The 22,003-nt window shown below is 41.5% G+C and overlaps 1 pseudogene across 1 annotated transcript; it reads right to left on the bottom strand.

Moving 5' to 3' along the window:
- Nucleotides 1-12,585: 12,585 nt before the first annotated feature.
- LOC309555151 (proteasome subunit alpha type-1-like) lies at nt 12,586-15,091 on the bottom strand (annotated as a pseudogene). Its single transcript has 2 exons — nt 14,595-15,091; nt 12,586-12,869 (listed from the first exon to the last, which is right to left on the bottom strand). The product of its transcript is annotated as a proteasome subunit alpha type-1-like (transcript).
- Between the last annotated feature and the right edge of the window lie 6,912 nt (nt 15,092-22,003).

Here is a 22,003-nt window from a genome sequence, read left to right on the forward strand (position 1 = left end):
TGGCAGGGTGGGAGGGGTCTTTGCCTTCCTTGGGTATTACTAAGATGTGTGCTTCTGCTGAGGCTGGAGAAATTGGATTGGATTTGGATAAGGTGTTGAATACTTTCAAGTAAGGGGTCTGTAGGATTTCTCAAAACGAAAACGTTTTAAAATTTACTACTGTTAGACCATCTGGGTTGGGGCTTTTATTAGGTTTCATTTGTTTAATTGCCATCTTCCATTCTTCTGGGGTAGTGGAGTGTTCCATGGATTCAGACAGGTTAGGGGAGCATAGGGTGGGGCAGGAGTCCCTGAGGAAGTCCTTGATAATGTGTGTTCTGGAAGTGGTGGGACGGTCATGGGCTCTCTCTGTTGGAAGGTTATAAAAGGCAGAATAATAATTTTCAAATTCCTTGGCAATGTCTGTATTGTCAGATGTGCTAGTTCCCGATTTAGAGGTTAGGTGGTGTATGGTAAGTTTGGCTTTCTTGGCACATAAAGATTGCGTCAGCAATTTTGCGGGATAGGGTAAACGATTTCCTTAAAAATGTAGTAAAATCGAATTTAATGCATTCTGTGCCAGGGTCCGTTTATGTACGGTCTCAATTGTCTAAATAGACCAGAAAGGTGCGATTGTCTTTCCTTTCTGATGACCGCCGCTAATGCTATCAATTTTCCTCTAATCACACATTTGTGGGCTTCCCACTGGGTCATTGGGGACGTTTCCGGGGTATCGTTCGTTTGGAAATAATCTTGAAGACAGGATCTGAGTTCCTGAAACCTGTGTCCGTCGGTTAGGAGACTCGCGTCTAATCTCCACGTACGCGTTGAGGTATTGTGTTCGGGAAGTACCAGGGAAACGCAAATAGGATGGTGGTTGGAAAGAACCGAGGGTTCTATTGACGCTTTGGAAAGGTGAGGAAGGTCTTGTTGAGTGAGGAAAATGTAATCTATGCGGGGGTATCTATTATGGGGAGGGAAATAGAATGTATAGTGTCTTTCCTTCGGGTTCAGGGTGCGCCAAGTATCATGAAGGAGAAGAGTTTGCAAGCTTAATTTGATTTGTTTGATGGCCTTGTAGGGGAGAGAAGAGGTCCCTGTAGAGGTATCTAGAGGTATCTATGAGAGGGTCTAGGGGAGCATTAAAATCTCCACCCAAGAGTAAGATGCCCTCCTGGAAGTCTGCTAGCATTTTCACCACATTCCTAAAAAAAGGAACTTGCGAAGTGTTTGGTCTATAGATGTTCGCAAGCGTAATTTGTGTGTTTTTGATTTTACCTTTCAGGAAAATGTAACATTCCTGATCGTCAATCATAGTGTCGGTGATTTGTAAGGGGGTATTTTTGGCAATCGAGATGGATACTCCTTTTGATTTTGAGGTGTCTGATGCAGAATAGAAGACGCGAGGAAATAATGGGTTAGTAAGTTAGATAATGGCTTGGGTCTTAAAATCAGTCTCTTGGATGAAGGCTACGTCCGCTTGTAAGCTGCGCAAGCTCGCCAAAAGTTTAGATCACTTTTCGGGTATATTGAGACCTTTAGCATTTAGGGAAATCAACTTGAAAGGTAGTCCTTTATATTGGCAAGGTCGTACAGACATAGTTGGAGCAAAATTTAGTTTCTCTAAGAGCTAGAGATGTTTGTGGTGTGAGAATGGTCTGGAAAAGTCCGCAATGTAAAGGTGCGTATTGTTGAGTGTGACCTCGTGGACGGAGGGAGGGCAGAGAAAAAAAAGAAGGGGAGAATAAAGGAAAAGTAGGGTTGAGAGAAGAAGGAGGAGAGAATAGATAAGGGGTTGTGTGAGGGGGGTGGGTGCTTTCCGAGGGTAGGTAGAAACCAGTCACCTACCTTAATGTAGAGAGTGGGGTTATCGGAGGTGGTCAGCAGTATCTACCTGAGACTGCTGTGTGCGGGAGTGGTAGGAGTTTACCAAGGGGGCCCCCAGATCCTGGCCCTTTCCCTATGTGAATGAGTATGGGGTATTCACCAAAAAAGTGTAGAAAAGTAATAAAAACACAGTTTTTGACAACTTTATTGTTAAAAAATAAAAACACAGTGCCCCCGATGTAAATCCATCATCAATTACACCGTCTGCCGCACCCGGAAAAAAACAATGCCCCCGCTATCCATGACGACTGTCTGCCTACTGCAGGCTGATTGTTGACAGTTCTTTTATAGGTAAGGGCGGGACCACCTGGCAATGTCACCTGATTGAACCGCCCCCAGTGTGACATCACGGACCAGTGTGTGCAGGGTCTATGACGTCACAAGAGGTGGTGCTTCTAGGTGACGTCATTAGGTGGCCCTGCCCTTACCTATATAGGAAGTGTCAAATGGCGAAGGAGGCAGAAGGGTCTTTTTCGGGTGTGGGGGCGGCATGATTGGCAATGCATTTACGTTGGGGACACTGTTTTTTATTTTTTAAAAAGGAATTGTCAAACACTGTCTCTGTGTTTTTATTACTTTTTTACAATTGTTTGGTGAATAGGTAAGGGGTACTATGTACCCCATACTCACCCACATGGGTGGCTGGGATCTGGGGGCTTTTAGATTCTGATAAACCCCCTGCCTGCATAACCCACCCACCACCAGCCACAGTTGTGTGGATGAGGCCCTTGTCCCCAACAACATTGGGGGTAAGGTGCTCTGTGGTGGGGGTTGTGGCCTGATATGGTTCAGATAAGGGTCTGGTATGGATTTTGGGCTATGTGTACATGCTATGTGTTAGAAATATCTTAGAAATGGACAACTTTTGTGTAAACAAAATGCATTTTAATTTTCTTTCCACATTTTCAAAAAACTTGTGGAAAAAAATGACATGTTCAAAAGACTCATTATGCCTCATAGAATATATATTGGAGTGTTTGCTTTCCAAAATGGGATCATTTTGTGGGCATTTCCATTGTCCTGGTGCTCCAGGGCCTTTAAAAGTGTAATAGGTAGTAAAGAAATTAGATGTTTTATGTCTCTAGAACAGCTGACAGTGCTCCCTGCATGTTGGGCCTCTCTATGTGGCTAGTCTGTTAAAAAGTCTCACACACGTAGTATTTCCATACTCAGGAGGAGTAGAAGAATGTATTTTGGGGTGTAGTTGCAAGTATGCATATGCCATGTGAGAGAAATAACCTGTTAATATGACAATTTTGTGTAAAAAAATAAAAATCTTCATTTTGCAAAGAATTGTGGGAAAAAATGACAACTTATAAAAAAACTCACCATGCCTCTTACGAAATACCTTGGAATGTCTACTTTCCAAAAAGGGGCCATTTGGGGGGTATTTGTACTTTCCTGGCTTGCTAGTGTCCCAAGAAATTAGGCCATCAGTACAGCAGGTGTAATCAATTTTTAATGAGTGGCACCACAGCTTGTAGTCTCTATAACCTTCACAAAGACCAAATATTATACACTGATTTGGTCTTTTCTTTTTTTACCAAAGACATGTAGCATATATACATTTTTTGTATACATACATATACATTTTGGCCACATTTTTCGAAGAAACATTTCTAATTTTCAAAATTGTATAACAGAAATGAAGAAAAACACCTTTTTTTTTTTTTTAATTTTTAGTTTTTTTATCTATAGCGCAAAGAATAAAAAAAAGTGGTGATAAATACCACCAAAAGAAAGCTCTATTTTTGGGAGAAAGGACTAAAAATTAATGTGGGTACAAAGTTGTATGACTAAGTAATTGTCACTCGAAGTGTGAGAGCACTGAATGCTGAAAATTGGTCTGGACAGGAAGGGGGTATACAGTAAGTGCTCTATAGGCAAGTGGTTAAGGAACAATACATTAATTTTATGGGACCCATTAATAGTTACATAGTTAGTCAGGTTGAAAAAAGACACAAGTCCATCTGGCTCAACCAATAAAGAAAAAAAAAAACAGTAATGAAAACTCAACCATACAATCCCATATACACAATCCTATACCCACAGATGATCCAGAGGAAGGCGAAAAAACCCCAGCAAAGCATGAACCAATTTGCTACAGCAGGGGAAAAAAGTCCTTCCTGATCCCCCAAGAGGCAATCTGATATTCCCTGGATCAACTTTATCTATAAATATTAGTACCCAGTTATATTAAGTACACTCAGGAAAGAATCCAGGCCTTTTTTAAAGCAATCTACTGAGCTAGCCAGAACCACCTCTAGAGGGAGTCTATTCCACATTTTCACAGCTCTTACGGTAAAGAAACCTTTCCATATTTGGAGACAAAATCTGTTTCCTCTAGACGTAAAGAGTGCCCCCTTGTCCTCTGTGTTGATCTTAAAGTGAATAACTCAACACTAAGTTCACTATAAGGACCCCTTATGTATTTATACATGTTGATCATATCCCCCCTTAATCTCCTCTTCTCAAGAGAGAATAAATTCAGTTCCTCTAATCTTTTCTCATAGCTGAGCTCCTCCATGCCTCTTATCAGTTTGTTTGACCTTCTCTGCACTTTCTCCAGTTCCCCGATATCCTTTTTAGGAACTGGTGCCACGAAACTGAACTGCATATTCCAGATGAGGTCTTACTAATGATTTGTACAGGGGCAAAATTATATCTCTCTCTGTGGAGTCCATGCCTCTGTTGATACAAGAAAGGACTTTGCTTGCTTTGGAAATCGCAGCTTGGCATTGCATGCTATTATTAAGCTTATGATCTGTCAGAACACCCAGATCCATCTCCACTATGGATTCCCCCAGTTCTTCTCCACCTAGTATGTATGCTGCATGGATATTCTTAGCCCCCAAGTTCATAACTTTACATTTATCAACATTAAACCTCATTTTCCACATAGTTGCCCAATGAAACAGTTCATTGAGGTCAGCTTGTAAGTTGGAGACATTCCACTGCAAAGCTTGGTGTCATCTGCAAAGACTGAAATGGTACTTTTAATCCCAGACCCTATATAATTTATAAAGATATTAAAAAGTAAGGGTCCCAACACTGAACCTTTGGGTATACCACTGATAACCTTAGACCATTCAGAGTAAGAATCATTAACCACTACTCTCTGAATTCTATATTTTAGCAAATTTTCTATCCATTTGCAAACTGATCTTTCCAAGCCTGTAGACTTTACCTTACACATTAGCCGTGTATGGGGAACTGTGTCAAACACTTTTGCAAAATCCAAGTATACTACGTCCACAGTCACCCCTCTGTCCAAGGTTTTACTTACCTCCTCATAAAAAGAAATCAGGTTTGTTTGACAACTTCTGTCTTTCATGAATCCATGCTGTCTGTTGCTTAAAATATTTTTTTCCAGCAAGAGCTCATCTATGTGCCGAGTATTATAAGAACCTCCAGGAAATTGTACACTCTCACTTATGGCATCTATTTAACACAGCTATACTCTCTGGCTCATTTTCTGAGGAAATGTTAAAGTCACTTTGCCCAAACCAGGGAAGGAGCCCCTCAGCCCCCCAGAACTTTAGACCAATCTCCTTTTTTTTTTTTTCCTTTTTTTTCCAGGAATTTTTTTTTTTTATTCACCTCATTAGTGATTAAAGCAATAAAGTCAAAGAAAAAGAGAACCATTTCTGTTCAGCCCAGCCAGGGGAGACAGGTGTACATGCCATACCCGGGGAGTGGTAGAGACTGGTGTACACCTCATACCTCGGGGGGGACAGTGATGATTGACTAAACAAGAATGTAAAAAAAAAAAACCTCTAAGGTGCATGCGCAGAGTTGTCCAAGATGGCCGCTTAGATCTGTAGCACCGCTCCGGTACTCTGATTTCCACCATGAAACCCCGAGCCCCTGTTCCGGGCCCACAACACTGGCACTTGATCAGGGAGAACCCTGGAAACAACCCGATGTCCGTGGGTTCCGTGAGGAGGGAGCTCTCTCGCCAACTGGACTCCTCCACACAGCAAGCAGGCCTGGCCAAAATGGCGGCTGCGACCACACGTGGCGCGGGCCTTGAGATGGAAGAATCAATAGCTGACCAAGATACCGACAGCATCTCAGCCTCTTTACCGGCAATTCCCGCCGTAAGTAACCAACAGCAAGCTGCCCCCTCTCCAGCTCCCACGGAGTCCCTGATTGAGAGGATGATGGAGGACCTCCTCCTCACCCCCATGAGTGACATACTAGCCACCCCAAATACATAGGACAAGGAGGTCTAGGACCTGCTTATACGCCTACAGACTTTCCATCCATGATGGCAGCATTTTCTAAAATGCTAACCAAGGGCCTGGCTCACACAACAACTCAGATTACTGCCCCCATTCATGCTGACCTGCAGCACCTGAGCACAAGGATTGAGGCCAAATAAAAGAAGGCCGATCAATCAGTTGCTAGGTATAACCAAAATACCTGCAGAATACAAGACCTCCAGGATCAATTGGAGACTGCATTGTCCAAAATAGATGACCCGGAAAACAGATCCAGGAGGTACAATTCAAGAATTAGAGCTCTCCCAGAATCTGTGAAAGAAGTGATCCCTGAAGTGCGTTCCTTTGTTAAAGACTTAATTCCAGATATTTCCAGATGGTCTTCCAAGAGACATCATTGTTATACACTTCTACTCTGTAAAGAAAGAGGTGATGAAGCTGTCACGAAACTCACAAAAGCTCTCTATTCAAGGCCATCAGATACAGGTCTTCGCAGATCTCTCTAAATATACTATTCAGAAATGCTGCTCATTGAAACATCTTCTTCAAGTTCTGGCTCGAAGGGACATTACATATAGATGGTCCTTCCTATTTCACCTTAGCTTTTCCTTTAAGAATAAAACCCACAGCTTCTCCTCCTTCCAAGATGGCGAATGTTTACTTCTGGATCTGGGTCTAATCACCCAAGAGATCTTACCATTATCTACCAACAAAGGCACTACATCAGCTAAGAGGCCCTCCCCACCCAGGCCTCTCATCCCTTTCTGGCAGAAGCAGCAGTCCAGGAGATTGAAGGATTCCTTCCCTCCATGATCTGGTTGATCCTTCTGAGGACTGTGAGGTCCTGTGCATCACTCACTGGAATTGACCTTTGAGAGTTATTTCAACTTATTATTCCCTGCATTTCAAGTTTCTCCCTTGGTCCCCCAGGGGGCTCGTATGGGGCGGTGGAGAGGGTGGCATGGTTTAGCTATGTTATTTGGCAATGTTTTAATGTTTCACTGTTTCAATATTTAATTTTTGATTTTGTATATGGGGATGCCCCTATTTCCCCCTCCCAATCACATTGACTACAAGGTCCAATTTGATTTTGCCCTGATGACGTCAGTTGCGTGCTGACAAAATGCGAGATCGCCATATGCCACTTCTGACATCCGGAGCGCAGGTGGAACTCGGAAACGGTGTCCCCTGTTTGCTGATTACCGCTACCGTCACGGATTACCTGTCTGATGTGGTCTACACGATTGTAAGTTACTATTATGCTAAATAAAGTTGGCTTGATTTGACCGCCTGAATCAGGGGTCAAGTCAATATGGTAAGCTGCCAGCAATCTCACAAGCTTGGGTGAAATTCTTGTTATCTGGTGGAGGCTGTACAAGATCTGTGTAAGCACGGGTGACCCCATACAAGGAACATCATATGGATTGGGACTGTGTCCGTATTAAATAGAGACTCATATATTTATTGATGCCCATATATTGCACATATTTATTTTAGTTCAATCCCCTTGGATTATCAATTGTTCCAGCACGTTTGCACTTTATAATATTTATTGTGATCACGTGAATATCTTTTATTGTGGCAATCACTATATGCACGTTTATGAGCTTGGTATTAATTATTCATGTGAGCATGGTCTACATTTCACCGTATACCCGTTTATTGGGTGTGATTCGCGCTCTTTCTGACACGCTGCCCACATATTTAAGCACTCTTACATCCTTATGCACAATATTTAATTTATTTACACATTTATATTTATTATTTAGTGTACATATTACGCACCTTAATGGATTGTTAAATACAATCCATATGCACTCACATCTTTGGGAAAGGAACTGTTAGAGGTTTCCTTTCTGTTGACACATTTTTTGTCCTTAGCGCAGGTTAATTAATATAGCACTAATTGGTTTATTATTGATAGATATGAACCCCCATACCAGAGACTACATGCACTATTCCGCACCTCACCAAACCTTTGCCACATTTTCTTAAACTCTGCATTGGTACCTAATGTTGTCCCTTAGGGGCTCCTTGGGAACAGATGGTCTTTTCACATGGTAACTCAATGAATCGCTTTTGAGTGACCCTGTGCAATGCTCAATTCTGGGGAAAACTTAGATAATGACAATGATACAGTCTCTCCAGCTACACTTTGGGCAGCTAATAAACCGGTGTTAAGAGGGAAGCTCATCCAAATTTCCTCTCAGCAAAAACAGGAGCGAAAGGTGGAAATCCAGAAACTAAATAGAGAATTTATTTATGCGGTTAAAAGCCACAAAGCGAACCCTAACCCCGACACATTAGTCCAGTTAGATAGCACTCGGGTGAAACCTAATCTGGCCTTAACCACCAAAGCAGAAAAACATATAAGATGGGCAGGTGCTATATTCTATTCCCAAAAAGATAGAGTTGGCCCAAAATTAGTGACTAAACTTAGTCCGAAACCTCGTTCTCTATATTTCCCCAAAATATGAACCCCATCAATAGATCTGACCCAAAATCCTCTCCAGATCATGGAAACTTTCCAAGATTTCTATTGCAAATGATATAATTCACATGTTGCCCCCGTCCCTTACATACGAGAGCCTTCTTACGGGACCATCCCCAAAATCTCCCGAAATCACAAGAATCTACTTGACAAATCTTTTACTTCAGAAGAGATCCTGGAAACCATTAAAACCCTTAAATCAGGTTCAGCCCCAGGCCAGATGGATATTTAGTCCCATATTATAAAAAACTTGGCTCTACTTTATCTTCCTACATGGCTCACTGTTTCAATTCCCTCCGGGATTGAGCCCCTCTTGGTTCTGACTTGAACTTATATTTTCGTCATCCCCAAACCAGGTAAGAATGGGAGTGAAATCTGTAATTATCGACCGATTTCCATTATTAATAATGATCTCAAAATTATGACAAAAGTTCTAGCTCCAAGACTGTCTAGCTTTATTTCATAAATACCAGGTGAGTTTCATCCCAGGCAGGCAAGGGCCAGACCAGATTAGGAGAGCAATAGACAATTAAATCCTTGCTTCCCTCCCACTGGGATGGAGGCCCTCCTCAGGAGGGTTTTCTCCTATTTGTTGACCTCTGAAAGGCATTTATCTCGATTTCCTGGTCATACCTTTTTAATATGTTGGAAAGATGGGGTTTTGGACAAAAATTTTTAGGTATCATGCATTCACTGTATTCCTCATCAACGGCGCAAATCAGCTTGATGGGACATGATTCTAAAACTTTTAACATTAAACAGGGGACCAGACAGGATTGCCCCCCTCTCCTCTAATATTTGTAATTGCAATTAAAACTTTAGCCATAGCCATTAGATCTCACCCAGATAACAAAGGAGTTCACTGTAGACCTCAGGAACATAAATCTGCATTGTTTGCAAATGACTTACTGCTCTTTCTCACTTCTCCACTGGTCTTGAAGCCTAATGTTTTTCAGCTGCTTCATGATTTCAGTGCTTTCTCAGGCCTAAGTGTGAATGTTTCCAAATCTGTAGTCTTAAATGTTTCAGTTCCCGCTAAACTAGTAGACCAACTTTAGCATCACTTTCCTTTCTCCTGGGCCTCAGGCTCTATTCCTTATCTGGGAATCCAACTTTCCAATAATCTATACTGGGAAAGATATCCCAAAGGGTTAAACCCACAGCTGAAACCTGAGGTGTACAGGTAAGTGCTGGGGTAGGAAACAAGAAGAGAAGGTGAATAGATGAAAGGAAAAAAGATGGAAAGGGGAGGGAGAGGGGGGGGGGCGTAGAAAGGGAAGAAGGAGAAAGGAAAGGGGCAAGGGGAAGGAAAAGGGAAAGGGGGAAAAAAGGGGAAGAATGGGGGGGGGGGGAGAAAAAAACAGAGGGGGACAGGGACAAGGGGAGAAAAGCAAGAAAAATGAGACCAAAAAGGGCCAGAAAAAGGAATGAGAGGGCTGGTGGGACTTTTAAGGTACCAGATAATTCAAAATAATAAAGACGTTGTTAAAAACTTGGAATATTTATTAACATGACATCATTAAAATCAAGAACAAACAATACAACATTGATACATGTATTTTGACATATACAAAAGAAAAATGTGTAAAACACAAGGCAATGAATGGATGATGAGGATGAATAGGTCCAATGATGAGCATCAGACCAATCCCGACATGTTTCGCGGGCAACAGTGCACCGCTTCTTCAGGGGAATAGAAACATATCAATGTACAGTGCCTGTATAATACAACAACAACAAACATTTGTTATTGGTTCAGATACATATATGTATATCATCAAACATAAATTGCATGCCGATATGGAACATCAAGATGCTGTGGGTTTAACCCTTTGGGATATCTTTTCCAGTATAGATTATATACAGATTAGGGATGTGGTACCTTTTGTGTATAATTTTGTGATACAAACACACCTTCCATTTGAACTTTCCAATAATATAGATAACCTATGTTCTGTAAATTACCCTCCCATGTTCCCGAAACTTGAGGAAGATTAGAAAAATTGGTCCAAATGTGGTTTATTCTGCCTTGGTAGGATACATTCTATTAAGAGGACTTTACTCCCAAGATTATTGTACCTATTCCATTCCATCCTAATACCCATAAAGAAAATGTTTATTCTCAAATTCCAGTCTAAAATTTTATGCTTTGTCTGGGGGGGGAGAAAATCCATCAACTAACTAAGGAAATTATTTTCCGCCCAAAAACACAGGGTGGGTGGTATTTCCAGGTGGCTCAGTTGGCACAGTTTTCCATAGTATATTCCAGGGGTCCCAAGCCCGATTGGGTTTCTATGGAGAGGCAGGCAGTCCCTCAGCATACTACTGACTTTCTCTTTTGGTGTCCCCATAAACGAAGACCCACAATCTTAGCCCATACCCTCTCCCACTCCCTATCATTGTGTACCGGCCTTAACAAACTCCCCTCTTTAATTTCCACATTGAAGCCACTTTCTCATATATTTCATAATCCGTCCTCCCCCTGGGATGAACATTCAGGTCTTCCGCTGGTGACTGAACAAAGGGCATTTTAGAATAGGTCACTTTTTCAGCTCCATAGGTCCTCTTTTCCTGGGGTATTGTATAAGTAAACTCAAAATGTAACATTATATGAACAGTGGTGGTCCAAGATTGTGGATGAGAGGAGTGGCATCTCTATCATTTACTCATCCCTGGCAGACAAGGAGGACAAGCCTTCCTATGCCTAAACCTGGGAATCAGACTGGGACTTTCAATGGGAACCGGACAAGTGGTTTCAGTCCTTCCAAAGGGCATACACGGGTATCATGAATATTTCACTAATGGAGGCAAATGTTAAAATTCTTACTAGATGGTACTATGTTCCAACTAAACTTGCCAAGATTTATCCTAATGCCTCCCTATTGTGTTTTAGGTAATGCAACCTTCTGGGTTCCATGTTTCATTTCTGGTGGTCATGTCCCAACATTAGAACTTTCTGGAACCAATTCTTTCACCTCATACAGAGAGTCACTGGACTCTCTGTCCCCCAGGACCCCACAGTTGCCCACTTGAACCAAAGAATAGATAAACACCCAATCCTTGATTCCCTTTATGTTGCTTGGAGCCAAGCTTACGATTGCGAGAGCCTGGAAAAAGCCCTCAGTCTCAATCTCGGCATCCATATGAAAAACATCTTGCATCATGTCTCAGGAACAACTGGTTGTTAAGCTTCAGGAATCTAAAACAGAGAAGTTTGAGGCCACTTGGAGCCCTGGGTTTTATTTATTAGGGTCCCAATGTAGTTTACCCTGCCTGGGTAGGATACATTCTATTAAGAATAGATTTTAGGCAGATATCTGCCAAAAAGCAGTCCCACGGTTGAACATTGATCTACCTTGTTCCACCTCTCTCTTCCTCCTCTCCCAACTCCTCTACTCCCTCACTGTTTCCATGTACTTTCCTTACTATCCTCCTTTCTCCTTCTTTTCCTTAACTATTTTAGTGCCCAGAGACTGCGCACTATTGACAGATTGCAGTGTGTCTTTTTTCTGTGCCTAAGGCCTTCTGTAGAGAAGCTGCAGACCACCAGTTCCTACCGCTCCTCTACAATGAGTTCAATCCATTTGGGCCCTGATGGGTTTGATCCAGTGGCCTCACTGGAAGTGGTTGATAGGTCATCACCCTGGTTTCCATGTCTCAGGAGGGGGGTCACCTCGTCCACAGTTTGATCCCATTGGGGTGGGCTGGAAGTCTTTTGATGGGTTGGAGGGATGTGGATTGAGGACCTGCTAAGCCAACTAATGTTGTCAGATCCTTGACTATAATGAATACATATGAAGGTTAGGGTACGGATTGGACACTTGTAATTGTTTCTCTTGTTTTTCTGTGTTAAGTTGTTATTTATGTATCAGATCTTCTGACTTGTGATTTAACAAACGTCACTACATGTGCCTTGCAGCCATACATATTACTTGATTCTTTATGTTGCTTAATTTTTTCAATAATAAATAAACATATTAAAAGTAAAAAAAAAAAAAAAAACCTCTAGTGCTGCATCGTCTCCTCGGGTTTGTCGGCCACATCCTCTGCGGGGGCTGCCACCTTCCTTGTCGCTCCTCCAGCCCTTCCAGAAATGGTGCCATCTCATCATTGTCATAGATGATGAACTCCATCTCCTTCCCCACAATGCCAATAGAAACATTCTTAGTGGTCAAGTCTTGTTCTGCAGAAAGAGTCTCTCTCAAGGTGTGCTGCCCGTTCTTCCTAAGCTCATTCAGATTACATTCACTGAACTCCATCATGTGTCTCTCCGGGTAGGTGCAAGCAGACTGAGAGCTTTCTTATATGTATGAGTGGTTCCTGCGCTATCCGAGGTCGTATATGTTTCCCTTCCTGCTGCTGCACCACAGTACTGGCACCAGGAACCAGTCAATACAATGTGTGCAATTTGGGTGGGTGGTGCGCTTCAGAAGTGGAAATATAACTTAAAAGGGTGTGGCTTAAAACATGGTTTAAAATTGTGAATATATAAAATACAATAATAAAGACGTGTTCCTGTGGTAAAGTTGTGTTATCGTTAAATTATGCCGTGGTGATCAAATAAATTAAAATGTAAATAAACCATTACAATATATCTTCTATAGGAAAAAGTGCTGAGTACTTCAATTTCATAAAAAACTCAGTGAATAAATAATCCGTTAACAAAGTATAAATATATAAATAGAACTTCAAAAGCAATTAAAGGTGCTTTGTGCTTTCTGAAATAAATAAATAAAGTGCACTGTTCAAGGTTTCCATTCATAAAAATCCAAAAGTCAGGTGCAATTCCCTTCAATAGCTTCAAAGAATAGTAAACGTGCTCTCATGCAAAAAATAAGGGTGTTGTGACTTGCTGCCTCCACCAGGTGTCACATCTAGGTGTTCTATATTCTCACCTCAATAAGGTGTATATTGCGCCTGTATATAAAGCTTAGCCTCCGGGTAACATGTAGGCTTTTGCTAATTCCAATCTCCTGTTTCGACCTCCGGGTATTTTCCTGTCCTGTCCTTTCAGCTTTTGGGGTGTTAAGCTTTCTGGCGTCCTTAACTCCTTATCGTAACCTCGGGCGGCGTCCGTACGACGACGTGCGGCCTCACTGCGCAGCTCGATGGAGAAAAGGAAGGAAGGCCCGAGCTGATTTGCTGTCCCCACTCACGTGGTATGAGTCTCTGGCGCGAAAGGATGGAAGCGCCCGGCAAGGTGGGATCCCACCTTGCCGGGCGCTTCCATCCTTTCGCGCCAGAGACTCATACCACGTGAGTGGGGACAGCAAATCAGCTCGGGCCTTCCTTCCTTTTCTCCATCGAGCTGCGCAGTGAGGCCGCACGTCGTCGTACGGACGCCGCCCGAGGTTACGATAAGGAGTTAAGGACGCCAGAAAGCTTAACACCCCAAAAGCTGAAAGGACAGGACAGGAAAATACCCGGAGGTCGAAACAGGAGATTGGAATTAGCAAAAGCCTACATGTTACCCGGAGGCTAAGCTTTATATACAGGCGCAATATACACCTTATTGAGGTGAGAATATAGAACACCTAGATGTGACACCTGGTGGAGGCAGCAAGTCACAACACCCTTATTTTTTGCATGAGAGCACGTTTACTATTCTTTGAAGCTATTGAAGGGAATTGCACCTGACTTTTGGATTTTTATGAATGGACACCTTGAACAGTGCACTTTATTTATTTATTTCAGAAAGCACAAAGCACCTTTAATTGCTTTTGAAGTTCTATTTATATATTTATACTTTGTTAACGGATTATTTATTCACTGAGTTTTTTATGAAATTGAAGTACTCAGCACTTTTTCCTATAGAAGATATATTGTAATGGTTTATTTACATTTTAATTTATTTGATCACCACGGCATAATTTAACGATAACACAACTTTACCACAGGAACACGTCTTTATTATTGTATTTTATATATTCACAATTTTAAACCATGTTTTAAGCCACACCCTTTTAAGTTATATTTCCACTTCTGAAGCGCACCACCCACCCAAATTGCACAGACTGAGAGCTTGCCCCGATAGACATGGCCCTGAAGTCAAAGTAGTTAGCAGAGGGGAAGGTCTGGAAGATGCATGGCCCCATGTCATCATAGCCTGTAATGAGCAGCTCCATTCCATAAGGTCTCCGTCCATAGTGCTGGGTAGGATTTTGTGTTTTGCTTCCAATCAGAGACACCGGGCAGGAGACTGGGATAAGGCGACCATAGACAAATCATGAATTCAGACACTCCTGCCGTATAAAGTTACAAAGCAGCTGGGCTTCAAAGGTGAGATCAGCAATGGAAATGGCAACGTGTTTGTCCACATTGCAGATCTTCTTCTTATGAGCAGCCAACTCTGACTGAGCTCTCTTTAACGATATGACGATGGGGTGTGTCTTGGACTTTAGCCCCATGGGGCGGAGCCTTGCTTCACTGCTATAATCACATACTCAATCTGATGGATCCGTACCTGGGGGCTCCAGAGTGCCACGTTGTTATCATACTGATTGTGAAACATACTGATCCTCCGCGCTGGCCGAGCTGCTGAATAATGCCAGAAATTGGTGCTCAACTACTCCAGACTGAGCACAACCCTCTCCGTCCCACCCCCAGACCAGACCCCCAATCTCCTTCCTTAATACCAATTAAGATGTACAATAAAAGTTTGTGTAATTATTTGGAGGATGTTACCCCATCCCTAAATTTGATCATGTGGGCTTTGTGAAGGTATTACAAGCTCCGAATAGTACTTGGATTCTCAGTCTTATATGACTGGCTGGGGTCTGTATGATCCCCTATGTTTTCCTTAAATTAGATGCTGAAAAAGCTTTTTATAGAGTTCCACGGGACTACTAACATGCTACCTTATGTACATTTAAACTCAGTGGCTTTGTGTACTCGGCCATATCTGCATTGTATACAGAACCATTGGCCCAAGTCTATACCTCCTCTGTCCTCTCAGATCATTTTTATATTCATAATGGTAAACACTTGGGGTTCCCTTTTTTCTTCCTTAATATTTTTGTTTGTAGATGTTTTGTTATTGATGGAACCCTTTGCTGAAGAAATAAGATCCCATTCTTCTTTTTCTGGCATCTATGTTAGTGATTCCTCTCATACAATTGGGCTTTTCGCAGATCATGCTGTCCTTACCACAAGGGCTTGGCATTTTCCCTTCGGGTGGTACAGGAGATTATTGATTTGTTTGGATTGGTATTGTAATATAAAGTAAATGTTACTAAATCCTTAGCGCTTCATATTGGAATAAATTGGAATAGATCTTTAAAGAAATTGAAAGCTGAATTCTCCTATACATGGGATTTTAAGAGTGTACCTTATTTAGGTAAACACTTACCTTCTACACCCCAGTTGTACACAACTAACTATGCCAAGTTGTTAAACTCAATCCAGCTTGAACTATTATAGATAAGTAAATTTGAAGTGTCTTGGATGGGTCATATTGTTGAGTTTAAAATGATACTACTAAAAATACTGTACTCTATTACTTTACGACAATTCTCATACCATTACCATCCAAATTTTGTTTCACCCTTAATTCATTTAACAAACACTTCATATGGAAAGGGAAGAAAGGAAGGGTTTCTTTTCATATTTTAACTAAAGGGTGGCATGGGTCTCCCAGTTCTACAAGATTATTATAGGGCAGCTCCTTTGGATCAACTAAAAGCTTGATTTGGGTCTGACCTTGTCATACCCCATGTCTCTATAGAAAAAGCCTTGTTCAATGGAGATCTTAAATCCGTATTGTTAGCAAAAGTTACAGCTGAGCTGTGTGTCCCAGTCCATCCCATCCCTTTTTTAGAAGCTTCACTGGCCACCTGGGATTCATTATTACACTTCACTGCCCCTGCTACCTCTTCATTGTTGATAGCTTTTTCTTTGAGAGCTTACAATTAATTTATCCCTTCCTTTTCATTTTCTACCTGGAAAGATAAAGACTACTCTATTTAACAAGATATTCTTGTTATACTTGCAGTTGAACTAAGAGAATACATTTATAAATTGTTCCAGATCTGCAACTTTCACCCAAAATTTACACGTCATTACACTGAAATTGAAAGCTTGTGGATTTTCTATCAAAACGTGTCAATCTCTCAGTTTTGAAAAAATTGCAAAAATGTTGGGACCGGCGCTACCACTTATAAAACGTGCATGTGCAAAATAGAAAAGTGCATATGGTGCTAAAGGTGCACGCAATAAGATATATAAAGTGCTACGTGCTATTTATGGGCTGTGCCTAGTGTACCATACTGTAAACATACTGTAAACATCATATGTTATGCATATAATTATACATATAAAGTGCCGAGTGCTGATATTGCCAAAACCCCGTGTAGTGATTAAGAAATCAAACAAAGTATGGTGTCGGTAGGTGATTCACCGAAAACACCGCTGCTTACCACACTCTTTTGGCCGATACCTCGACACTTCTTCGGTCACTAAAATAAAGGATAAGCCTCCATTGTGTAGCATATGTTATGTCCAGACAAATAAACGTAGCATCCACTCACAGTTAGGGAGTTCACTATCAGCTTTGAGAGGTGTTCGCCGGACCGCTTCCGCGTTCATCTGGACGCTCCAGATGACGTCGTATGACGAAACGCGTAGGGCGTGGTTCATGTACGTCAATACGTCACTTCCGGGAATGGTGGTTTGAGCCGGTGGAACGCGGAAGCGGTCCGGCGAACACCTCTCAAAGCTGATAGTGAACTCCCTAACTGTGAGTGGATGCTACGTTTATTTGTCTGGACATAACATATGCTAAGCAATGGAGGCTTATCCTTTATTTTAGTGACCGAAGAAGTGTCGAGGTATCGGCCAAAAGAGTGTGGTAAGCAGCGGTGTTTTCGGTGAATCACCTACCGACACCATACTTTGTTTGATATTAAACCATTCCCAAACCTCTCTCACCAATATGATCTCCCTCTCCACGCCAACTTTCACCACATCCGCCTATCGCACTGCTTAACAAAACTACCAAAGGGCCCTCATAAGATCACAACGCCTGCATGGCTGTTTTTTCACTCCACTTCGTATCCCCGAAAAGGGATTTCATTGTTTTACGACCTTCTTCAACACAAAAGCCACTTTATCAAACACACGTATCTGCAACACTGGGAAAATGATTTACACCAGGTCTACACGGATCAACAATGGCTCCAGGCCTCTAGGGCCACCAACAAAGCCACTGCCTGCACCTTGTTAATGGAGCTCTCAGTGAAAACTACCCAGAGATGGTATATAACCCCGATTAAAATTGCCAAGTTCAACCTCCAGACACCCGATACCTGTTGGCGGGGGTGTGCTCAAAGAGGAGATCTCTTGCATATTCTTTGGAACTGTCCGGTGATTCAGATCTACTGGACTGATATTTTCCGCATTATCTCACAAGTAGCACACATACACATTCCCCCGAACCCGGCGCTAGCACTATTATCTCTCCACATAGAAACCCTTCCACAAGACAAACGACATGTGATCACACATATCCTCTTGGCAGCGAGATTAAGCATTACCAGAAAATGGAAAAGTCCCTCACCTCCGACATCGCTAGAGGTGGTTGACCTGACGCACCTACACCATTCCTATGAACTGATGAACGCTTCATCTTCAGGTAAATTGCAACAATCATTTTGACACTGGTCCCCATGGCACACTTGGTATAAGGAGACACTCGGATACACCGCATTTATCTAATACACCATATCACTCTCGCACAATTTAACGCATGACATGCTATCAGCCCAAACGCAATCGTTGATTAATCTCACCACCAGAAGCGCTGGGGGGATTGCCCACTCCTGGGCACAGTGTGTTCCCAAAGGGGTGCCTAGGAATTGAGCGATCCCCCCCAGATATTGATCCTCCTCTATTCTGCTCCCTGTAAATCTTCTTATATTAACTCAGTAACCTACAGTGGCACTGAAGCTTTCATCCTTCTGTAGGACGTAATAAATCCATATGGAAGTCTTAAGTCTATAATACAGTTACCATTGTTCACAAAAACCAGTCTGTATTGTACTCCTCATTAATGTACATGTTGGATTATTAATTATTGGTTCACTATTGTCGAATACTGTAATTATACGGTATACTGCTGTTGTCGTTTTTTTTTTCTCTTAACAAATATGTTCACATCCACCCGTGTACATCTCATTTCTTGTTATTGTTTTTGTTCAAAACTTTCAATAAAAACAATTTAAATTAAATAGGAAATATTCTCGATGTTTCATGGAACTGCAAATGTAAGTTTTTGGAAATCAGTATTCTCTTTAACCCCTAAAGTAACAGGGACTTTAACTAATTCTTTCCAACAGTTGGCACTGTTAGGCATATCAATAGATTGTTTCCCAAAGCAATATAGAACTCTTGTATTGCAGGATGGTTAATTATTACAAATAAATAGAAACAGATGTTAGCACTCAGCCTTTCTGAAGTGGTGCATAGAGTCCATTTACATTGTTCATATGAGTGTTTCTTATTTAACCAAATAAGAACCTCTGATTTCCAATCTAAATGGTATCCCTGGTTACAAATGATGTTTTTATTATGCGATAGGCTCCGAGAGAGTGTTTATTCAACAATCACCTGGTGAATGGATACTTTAAATGTCTTGTTTTTTTTTTTTTTTTTGTTTAGTTTCAACCTTTTGTTTTTTCCTACTTTGAGTTTTCTCTTTCTTTATTTATGTTTATTGAGCCAAACATGTTTACTTATTATATCTCTCTATACTCTATAGGCATTGCTGATAGCTATGTACAATATGCTTTGCATTATGAAAAAAAAAAAAACATTTTGTGTGACATACTTGTACTGTGATATATATATATATACAGATGCAAGAAAAAGTATGTGAACCCTTTGGAATGATATGGATTTCTGCTCAAATTTGTCATAAAATGTGATCTGATCATCATCTAAGTCACAACAATAGACAATCACAGTCTGCTTAAACTAATAACACACAAAGAATGAAATGTTGCCATGTTTTTATTGAACACACCATGTAAACATTCACAGTGCAGGTGGAAAAAGTATGTGAACCCTTGGATTTAATAACCGATCGAACCTCCTTTGACAGCAATAACTTCAACCAAACGTTTCCTGTAGTTGCAGATCAGACGTGCACAAAGGTCAGGAGTAATTCTTGACCATTCCTCTTTACAGAACTGTTTCAGTTCAGCAATATTCTTGGGATGCCTGGTGTGAATCGCTTTCTTGAGGTCATGCCACAGCATCTCAATTGGGTTGAGGTCAGGACTCTGACTGGGCCACTTCAGAAGGCGTATTTTCTTCTGTATGAAATAGTTTAAAATGCAGACACTGGTTCAACTTAAGCCAATAATCACTGCCACATCCCTAATTGAAATACTGGAGAAAATGTAAAAAGGTGTTCAATGGCTTCTTCAGGGACCAGTAATGGTAGTGACCTCTTTAATGGTTCAATAGTTCAAACTTAGAACATATAATCATTGACAACGATAGGAGTCCTAGCGTGTATGTGCAGCAAGCAGGGTCCTCAAAAAATGGCAGATACCGAACCGGGCCGAGGTCGACAGCAGATCAAACGTACCAGAAGAGAGCAAAAATGAATGGTTTCAACCTCAAGGAAGGAATTTTACACCATTCAAATTGGTAGATCAAGGGATCCGCAGCGTCAGGTAGTCGTGTTCTGGTTGAATGGTGTAAAATTCCTTCCTTGAGGTTGAAACCATTCATTTTTGCTCTCTTCTGGTCCATTTGATCTGCTGTCGGCCTCAGCCCGGTCTGGTATCTGCCATTTTTGGAGGACACTATATCCCTCGTCTCAAATGACCTGGGTTGGTCTACCCTGCTGGCTGCACATACACGCTAGGACTCCTGTTGTTGTCAATGATTTTATGTTCTAAGTTTGAACTATTGAACCATTAAAGAGGTCACTGCCATTACTGGTCCCCGAAGAAGCCCACCATGTTGGCGAAACATGTCGGACCTCGGTGACCCCATTACTGTATCTCTTGGTTTAGATATTTATTCTGTATAAATTATGTACATTGTTCACATTATTTGATGCTAATTTGCATTTTCCTTGATTTTAATGATTGATCATTTTGATATTGAATAAAACTATACCTTTTTATATGCTTTGTCTACATTTATCTATTTTTGCCATATAGATCACTGCCTCTAAAGTCACATTTTGGTGGTTCTATCACTGTATGCTCCCCTTATAGGGGCTAACCTGTGGGTTAATACAGACATTGAAGACCTTTTTTACATTTTCTCTCATATTTTCTTCTATTTAAGCCATTCTGTTGTTGATTTACTTCTATGCTTTGGGTCATTGTCCTGTTGCAACACCCATCTTCTGTTGAGCTTCAGCTGGTAGACAGATGGCCTTAAGTTCTCCTGCAAAATGTCTTGACAAACTTGGGAATTCATTTTTCCTTCGATTATAGCAATCCGTGCAGGCCCTGACGCAGCAAAGCAGCCCCAAACCATGATGCCCCCACCACCATACTATACAGTTGGGATGAGATTTTGATGTTGGTGTGCTGTGCCTCTTTTTCGCCACACATAGTGTTGTGTGTTTCTTCCAAACAACTCAACTTTGGTTTCATCTGTCCACAGAATATTTTGCCAGTACTGCTGTGGAGCATCCAGGTGCTCTTGGGCAAACTGTAAACGTGCAGCAATGTTTTGTTTGGACAGCAGTGGCTTCCTCTGTGGTAGCTGTGGCTTCCTCTGTGGTATCCTCCCATGAAATCCATTCTTGTTTAGTGTTTTACATATTGAAGATTTGCTAACAGGGATGTTAGCATTTGCCAGTGACTTTTGTAAGAGTGTTTAGCTGACACTCTAGGATTCTTCTTCACCTCATTGAGCAGTCTGTGCTGTGCTCTTGCAGTCATCTTTACAGGACGGCCACTCCTAGGGAGAGTAGCAGCAGTGCATAATATTCTCCATTTATAGACAATTTGTCTCACTGTGGACTGATGAACAGCAAGGCTTTTGGAGATACTTTTATAATCCTTTCCAACTTTATGCAAGTCAACAATTCTTAATCGTAGGTCTTCTGAGAGCTCTTTTGTGCGAGGCATCATTCACATCAGGCAATGCTTCTTATGAAAAGCAAACCCAGAAGTGGTGTGTGTTTTTTATAGGGCAGGGCAGCTGTAACCAACACCTCCAATCTCATCTCATTGATTGGACTCCAGTTTGCTGACATCTCACTCCAATTAGCTCTTGGAGATGTCATTAGTCTAGGGGTTCACATACTTTTTCCACCTGCACTGTGAATGTTTACAAGGTGTGTTTAATAAAAACATGGCAACATTTAATTCTTTTTGTGTTATTAGTTTAAGCAGACTGTGATTGTCTATTGTTGTGACTTAGATGATGATGATCAGATCACATTTTATGACCAATT

This window comes from Pelophylax lessonae, assembly GCF_965119305.1.
Source record: "Pelophylax lessonae genome assembly, chromosome: 4".
Taxonomy (NCBI): Eukaryota; Metazoa; Chordata; class Amphibia; order Anura; family Ranidae; genus Pelophylax; species Pelophylax lessonae.